Genomic DNA, 9,163 nt, shown 5'->3' on the forward strand with positions numbered 1-9,163 from the left:
CTCAGAAAGAAGCCATAGATGGCAGTGTTTTGCCTTATTTTTAGCAGCCACTGAGGTCAAGCAGGATTTCAGTGCAAGGTTTAACTTCATGAGTCATGACGATATATTTACGATTTGACCTTATTGTTATATTTTCAAACAATTGTGAAATACTGTTCGGAATGAGGCATAGCAGGAATTTTCCTACCTATACAAAAATACAGTTACAGAGTTCACACTTGGTGACATTTATCTTAGTGCATCCCTTTCAGTAAAGCTCTTTTGCGAAGCAAGTCATTCATTTTATAATGTGAACTTGGAATGTGGATTTTATGACATATTTTTTTTAGACTGGGAAAAGCATTTTACATCTTTCTTCTGATGAATCCGATGTTCTCTATAGGATTTCTTTTTCCCGAGTTGGTATGATTGCGAGACGCTAAAATGTCAGATTGTCTGTTGCCAAAATCAAATAAAAGACGAGCGATTTTGTAAGTATTTTTTGCACGCGTTACCATTGATGCCGAAAATGAATGCTTGGGGGATTTTTGGTTGAAAACACCCGAGTATCGTATTTATTGGGTGAAATACGAAATGAATGACTAAATTTCTTCAAACAAAGTATAGTTTAATGGGAGCACATTTCCTTGGTCTTGTGCTCCGACTGGGCCAAGGTCGCTCTTACATTTGACTGAAATCATAAAACGACACTTGTGAGATAAACAGAATGTTTACCCAGCCCATGTGAGCTGAGGCCGATATGTAAATGCAGCCTTATTCTTTCATCAAATTTGCATTAACCCTCTTAACCAAACACTACAGGGCTCCAATTCAAACAGCACTAATGATGGCTGGCCCTTTATGACCGATTGCCGTATCTGCAAAAAGAAAAAGGAAAAAAAAAAAAAAAGAAAAAAGGAGGGGCAAGAGCAATTTAGCCTGACATAAAAAGAGCAAAGCGTAGTAGCTATGGTGTTAGTGGCTGGCAATAATTGGATCAACTTTGCAAAGAAATGGAGGTGTTTTGATGCTCTAGTGGATGACTGGCAATGGCCTATTTATCATTCCCCTTTTATCTGCCGCTGCCAGACCTTTCCACAGCCTTCATTCCTGGGCCGACTAATCAAACAAGTTTTTAATAAGACTAAACTGCATCTCAGCAGCCGCACATCAGAGCGGTGCAGGGAGAAGCATCTCGGGATGAATATCAATGACCGTTTTGGTAAGCAGCTTTTCTCGACCGAAAACTTCGGCTGGACATGAAGAAGCATCCATGAAGCCACGTCGCTAAGGAAAGATCCAAACTTAACGGCTTTACGTCTTACAGGGCTGCATCTGCTTGCACATTTCACAGCAATGGCGGTTATTGCTTATATTTGTGTTTACCTGTGGTATGATGTGAACAAGACAAAACACAGGAAGCAGTCTCCGGAGCAAAAATGCGTTGCAAACAAATTCAAAAAAAGATCACTATGAGAGCAGAGAGCTCCTACATGGCCAAGCTTGGCTGACATTTTAATCTTGATCCAAACCACACAAATGGAATAGATTGTTTTTCTTCATACACTCCTTCACATTTGGCGGAATGACGGTACGACCATGATACCAAAACTTAAATAGGGTACATAAATACCAGAAAACTATCTGATGTGGTTTGATGAAATCCAATGTGTCTGCCATTTCCAAATTGTACAAATGGCAAAATAATAATTTGGTTTCAGGATCAAATTTCACAATGCAATTGTATGCACCGTAGCGATCTAGCAGATGCAGTGATGTAGATTCAAATATTTTTGATTCCTTTCCGTGGTTTTATCAAACATGTCCATGGCCACTTGTAACCACATACAGTTGACATGTCTCAATGACAACCTTCCCATTGGAACAACGTGAAAATCGAATTGATGCCCACAAGGCTGTTTGAATGAAAAAATAGATGCTGACAGCAGTGTGCCGACAGAAACAGGAAGTCAAGCAAACATATAATAATGAAATCTATGCTTTATTGAGTTGAAAGAGGGGCATGCTTTGTATGTTGACATTAATTTTGCAAATCAATCACTATCCATCCATCCATTTTCTGATCTGCTTGATCTGGGTCGCGGGACGTGCTGGAGCCTATCCCAGCTTTCATTGGGCAGTAGGCGGGGGACACCCTGAACCGGTTGCCAGCCAATCGCATGGCGCACAGAGACAAACCATCATCTGCGTGCACACTCACACCAAGGGACAATTTAGAGTGTTCCATTCACCTGCCACGCATGTTTTTGGAATGAGGGAGGAAACCGGAGTACCCGGAGAAAATCCACACAGGCACGGGGAGAACATGCAAACTCCACACAGGAAGGCCACAGCCGGACTCGGAATCGAACCCTGCACTGCGAAGCCGACGCGCTAACCAGTCGACCACCGGGCCGCTCCAAATGAATCATTTCTTTGTATTAAATATAAACTTGCTTTAGGCAGATAATAAACAGCGCCCACTGCTGGTGGGTCGCGGCATAGCTCAGATTTAGAATCACGCAATGTCACACGCAACCAATACTCAAAGACTTTATCTCAAAGGCACACAGTCACATTGTTACATTTAGCATACTTTGAAATATCAATATTATTCAATATTCTTTATTCACACGCAAGATGTGGGTTTATGGTTGCTTGGCGGCATGAAGAGATGACATTGCAGTGGCAAGGTTCAAGGTGCAAACTTGGTGTCTTTTGGTTACTTGTCCCAGGACAAAATTGATGCCCAGCGCAAGCCGAGCAGCTGCTGCGTGCGTGTGCGTGTGCGTGTGTGTGTGTGTGCGCGCACATGTGTTTGTGCGTGCAGCCACCGTGAGGTTAACAAGACCAAAACAAAACAAGTGACAGCACACAACAAAGGGCAGTGTGAGCAGGGCAGGCAGGAGGATCTCCCCGTTGGTCCCCTACCACCAAAGGAGGCCGAAAAGAGGACCTCGACTGGAGCCCTCGCTAGGAAACTGAGGCTCTCATGTTTGGAATGTGTCTCCCTACATCTGTGATATCCCACGCGGGCAGTCTTCTCACCATAGGTCTCACAATTCGTCTTTTTCCCCCGCGGCGCCCCAGTTATGTATTTCCTTGTAGATCAAATCAAAAAAAGAAAGAAGAGACTCATCTTGGATGCCCTTGGAAAAGGACAACAAAGTGACATTTGGAGTGTGCCTGTCAAATTGCTATCTAATTGTTGCAGGGCTGCAGGGGTGGGGGAGCCCATATCTGCTTCTCTCCCGCCGCCGGCTGCTGGCCCTGCCGCTCACAAAGCCGGGGGATGCCACACACATTCTGTTTGTTCTACATGAGCAAACAGATTGTAAACTGGCTGATAATTTTTGTACTGACAATGTCATTTACGGCTGTCAGCCTTTTTGTCTGCTCTGTTTGCTTTATTCAAATATGAAGCGAATGGACCTGCCCTCCGTCGCGCACTTCTGCATTAAAATCACATCAATTCACTTCCATTTTGTCTTATCTGAAATTCATTGGAGGTAATCACTTGGTTGAATGCCCGACTGTTGCCATGGAGACCAAGGGTCGCATGTGGACTTCAGAAGGATTAGGAACTTGTAAGATTTAAGTCGTGAAGTACACAGTTGCTTTGTTGTGTCGCCCTTTGATTTTCATGGGGAGGAATTTGCCTTTTCCAACTTTAGGCTGAGGCGAAATGAATCGAATGTATAGGTCCGAGTATATTATTAGATTACATACCTTTAAGTTAGATTTACAATATTTGTTTGTACCCTTTCACCGAAGTAGCATACGGTGTACTGGTAGAAGAATATTTACTCCTGACCTGCCGAAATAACATTGTGGATGCTCGCCTCCCAGGATGTCCCACTCTGCTCCTTAGGTATCCCCTCCACGACAACCCCCCCCCCTCCCCCTCACCCCACTCCGCCTTTGTTGGCCAAGGTCAGGGCACAAAGTGCTGAGTTATTCACATCCAACTGTCTGTTTGGAAGCGGCTGCAGATGTTGCCGTTTTTGTGTTGGTTTTGTCTCCTCATTCCGTCCATTCTGTCCCTCGAGTCTTGTCAGTGCTCGCTGCCAGGTTGCTTGGCATGTGACTCTTTAAAAAGCGGAAAAAACGTGGCCTGTGAAAGAAGTTGAGGCCTTGGCTTCTGCAACTTTTTTTTTATGTTCCTTGCCTTCACAGTCAAAAGTACAAAGTAAACAGTCTGAAGTTAATGGATTCATTTTTAGTCACGCCAGGCAGTTTGTGGACAACGGAGGGTCGCTTCTTTTTGTTCTCTTTACCATCCATACTAACATCTATTAGGCTACCCTTTATTGTCGGCAATGACAGACGGTTTTCAGCACTTAATGCATTCCAAATATTTTCTCCACTTTCTTACAAAGGTGAAGAACAAAAGAAATCTATTCAATAGTTTAAAGCACCAAAGGGGTAGTCTTGATCAAACCGCTGAATAAACTTCTTAAAATATGCTGTAGAACTATGGAGAAATTTGCATGCCATTTCCTTATTGAACTGAATAGCTCACGCGCACACACACACACACACACACACACACACGCGCACACACACACGCGCACACACACACGCGCACACACACACGCGCACACACACACACACGCACACACACGCAAACACACACACGCGCGCGCGCACACACACGCACAAACACAGTGGCTGTGTGTAGCAAGGACTGGTTACTGCATATAGGCCCCATGATGTATGCGGATGATTTTATTTTGGTTTTTAGCCTTTATTTCTGGGAAGGTAAGGTGAAATTTGAGGTGTAAACAAAAGTTCTCTCTGCTGGCACGCTGTCACCGGGAGCATCTAAACAATCAATACACATTTGCAACTTGCTATTTACTCCGTGTTGACATCAATGGCAGCCTTTTAAATTGAGGTCATTTGGTCAGATATTGCATGACATTATGCTTGGCATTTTGGGGAGGTGGCAAGACAGAATGTAAAGTCAAGTTTTTCCCCTTGCGAATGTAGTGTAAATGACAAACTGAAGATGCCTTTGTACATTTGTGGTAAAAGTAGAGAATTAAATTTTCTTCAGTTGCCAAAAAGAATGTGGTGCAGTGCAAATAAAAATCTCGGTAAACATTTTCTTAACTGTATTTTGATTTGTCATTAAGATGCCGTTTCTCACCCCAACTCTCACAAAGATACAGCACTGGCAAAGACTTTCACATAATCCTGCCACTGCCTGTCCAGACTCTACTTCATCTACCGAACTCAGATTGTATCACAAAGACCAGCTGCGGTTTAAAAAAAAAAAAAAAAAGAGCTGATGATGGCAAATTAGCCTTTTTCTGTTGACCGGAAGGAAAAAGCTTCAGCAGCTAACTTGGTGGTCGGTCATTATTCAGGTGAATGAATTGAAAACAAGAATGCGATATAAAGCAGAATATTCTTCTTTTTTTTTCAGTGGCGCTTGTTTACGATGACGTTTTACACTTTGGTCAAGGACACATCTCAATGGTGCATTGACACTCTTTATTGTGCCTCGAGGCAATGGGAAATCAATGGCACTGACCTGTCCCATGCCGTGTACCTTTAAGCTGACTGAGGTCACTGTCAGGAAAGATCTGGCTCAGCAGAGTACACAGAAAACTTTCAAAGGTCCTCGGGGACATTTCCAACTAAATGGGCCGATGTGTCACATCAATATTGCAGCGCAAGCGCGGCGTCTGGTTTTCGACACAGCAAACATGTAAGAGAAGGCGTAGAGAACAAAAAAAAAAAAAAAAAAGTTGCTGGCGAGAGCAGAGTGTGCACAAGTAGATGGAGATACAGATTCAGACGTGTGGCTTCGGAGTAGCTTCATGTGCTCCGTCTTGCAGCTCAGCGGGGGCCTCACTGGCTGCACAGTTGGCTGGGCTATTGATCTCATTGTTGCTAAAGACACTTCATGTACCCTGAAAGACTGCCGCACAAAGCGCTGACATTGATAGGGCCGCATTGAGGTGGGCCTTTTTGTCCCTGCCCTGTGTGTGGGAGTTGGATTTAGGATGGGGGGCGTGGGGGGCCGAGCCTGGAGCTAACCCACACGGGACGACATGTACACTTCGGTGACGCTCAAATGTCAGGCTGCCGTGACTTTCTTTTTGGGGCTGGTTGTTTCTCTTTTTATTTTTTATTTTTTTTTGGGACTAGTTTAAAAGTCATCACATTGGCACAATGACTAAGCCAGCCAAATCACGGTAGCTTTGTATGGGCATACCAATTTCCAAATCTTTCGTCCTGTTTTTAGAATATATAAATAAATAAATATAATCTATTCTCCTAAAAGCTTATACAATACCGTATGTCTTTGTTTATATTGCGCTTTCGCCACAGCTGCAGCTGTAACAAAGCGCGTTAACAGAAGATTTATCATAAAATAGGAGCACTTTGTAATTTGGTTAGTTTATTTAGGGTTGCTTGAAGGTATTTTGAGAGCCAAACATCTCAAAGGTCAGCCCCGTGATTTGTCATGCATGATGTGAACATATCTCAAAAGGCCCCAGCTCAGAGCATCTGGTTATATGTATTGTTTTTTGGGATTCTTTTTTTCTGGGGTCTTGGAGGCAGGGGCAACACTTTATCCTTAAGAAGAACCTCTGTCATGGATGACATCACACAAGACCTCAATGTACCGCACAGAAGTGAAGTCTGCGCTTCTTCTATCTTTTCTTTTGGTGTTTTGGTGGTTTCTTTCCAATACTTATTCGATTGACCAGCTTCAAACAGTGGAATAAAAAGTGTGAAGGGAAGAGTAAAAATAACTGTAAGCAAACTCAACTTCAATGTGAAAAGACACCATTTGCATTGTTTAGAAATCAAAGGTATTTTGTTGTTGTCACACGTTACATGGGTTGACTTCTTTTTACACTTGTAAAACAAGTAGGCATGTTGAAAGGTGAGATGCATGAGATGTATGCATCACCACAATGTTTTTCAACCCTGACCATTTTCTTTCCCGTGGTAATTGCTTCTTACTTAGTGTTACATTGAGGCTCCTCTTGTAATCCGCAGGTTAATTGTCAAGGTTGAACAATTAATTGAATTCAAGCCGATATTGCACTATTGTGCAATTTTCAAATCGCAAGGGCTAAGGGGGGGGGGGGGGGGGCTCACTTTTGGTTGGTGCTTAAGGAGTGAATGTTTACATATTCTTTCATGACTTATGAAAAGCTGAAGTGATGGAACCACAGGGTTTTTTTGCATTATTAATATCATATGATTTATGAATTATTGATTTGTGTTCACACCACATTCATTGGAACGAATTTTGACAAGTTGTCGTCGGGAATACTTAAAAGACTCCAAGTCAAAGTGCTGAATCAGATAACTGTAATTGATTTGGAAAAATAAACTGCCTTTCATATTCATTCATTATTGAGTTGTGATTATTTTAATATAAACCTAACCTACTGGGAAAAACCATTTACAAACAATAATTCTGGCATTGTTTATTGTAATACAAACTAATTTATTGCTGCGTTGTATATGGGAAGAGGACCTTGAAAAGAAATTATGGCATATTAAATCATAATATTGAGGTATAAAACATTGCAATTACATTATTTTTCAAAATCATTCAGCCCCCACTCAGGAACATACACTGATAACTGATAACTATGATGTGAGGAAAAAAGCGTGCTCACCCTTGATTGATCAAATTGATGTACAGTATATTATTGTTTATGAATGTCTAAACCCTTTGTAATGGTAACCCCTATTGTTGAGTGCAATTCCAGTGATGCTGACTGTTTTTCTCTCTCTCTCTCACACACACACACACACACACACACACACACACACACACACACACACACACAGCAACTTACTGATGTTGTGCCAAATTCAACACAGTGCAAATCTGGTACGTTTAGTCCCAAATAAAGGGTTAAACCTTTCTTTGTACACTGGCTGAAAGGGAAAGTCAAGTTGCAAAGCGATAGCTGTCGACACGGCCGCCTTTTCGTTGTCTCACACACGTTTCTTACATGTAGCCACATGAGATGCCTACCTGCACATCTGGCTTTTATTTTGGTAGCTGAGGAGTATCTAAACAGTGCTCAGTTCAAAAATGGCATGGTTGTTTTAGTTACAGGTGGAAAGGATGTTTTTTTTTGTTTTGTTTTGCTTTTTTAATGTCACATTTAAGACGAGCTTCACCGTGCATTCCACGTATAAAATACCTCTGTCATTAGTGTGTACTGCTCTGATTGTTTTCATAAAAGGAGTCCATTTTGATGGGATTAGCCCCTCCCAGGAGCCTTGTTGCGGCAGACTTTTCTATCTACTGATTTAGCCAAATGTAGGAGCTGTATTGTGCTGCTTTCAAAGAGCCGCGGCCACCCACATTTCTGGAGTTGCGGGGGATAACCGTGCAGACAAGGCGTGACCGATGCGCCTCCCAAAGGGGAACAACGGCTTCCGAAAGGCAAGTGAGTAATTGATTTAAAGATTGGTTAATAGCTCATGCTTAATTTGGCATACCGTCGGCAGCCAAAGCCGACAAGAGTACAGCATGTATCTAGCAGAGCCAATGGAGGGAGTCAAAGAGCAAAGGCCACGCTGTGAGACTTTGCCCGACCATGGCTCACCTCCAACCTCTTCATTATCCTTCATGTCAAAAATGGCATTTTACAGCCAGTGCGCTGCAAAAAAAACAGAAAGAAATCCCAAACGAGTGTGGGAAATCACACGTACGGCACATTTGGGTTACACATGCAAAAGAGAAAAAAACGGTCTTGAAGAAATTATTGTAAAGACCTGCCACTTGCTGTCGACTGAAAATGACATTCCAGTGTCTCAGGGTTCAGGTTAACGACCATCACGGCTCACCTGTTTTCTGTTCGGTCATGCGGCATTTGCGAGATGAGCCCATTGGCGCTGTGATGTCATTTCAGTCGACAGCAATATAAAATGCTAGCCCCCCGAAATGGATAAAAACGTGTGGATCCTTCTGCTTAATTCATAATCCATGACGCATTATTCATAAGAATTAGCCTACGCCGCATTGAAAATATTGCTGCCAAAAATTTGGTTGACTTGACCTTCCATTTAAATTAATCAAATTTTGCATGGTTCGAAAGGGTAGATCCCCAAGCGCGTTCTCATTTAAATGCCCGTACACTGTCCGCTATTTTGCCAGGACAGGTTGGAGCAAGGATTATACCACATCATTACA

Source organism: Hippocampus guttulatus, chromosome 13 (assembly GCF_054856545.1).
Source record: "Hippocampus guttulatus isolate MCC_2025c chromosome 13, RoL_Hgut_1.0, whole genome shotgun sequence".
Classification (NCBI taxonomy): domain Eukaryota; kingdom Metazoa; phylum Chordata; class Actinopteri; order Syngnathiformes; family Syngnathidae; genus Hippocampus; species Hippocampus guttulatus.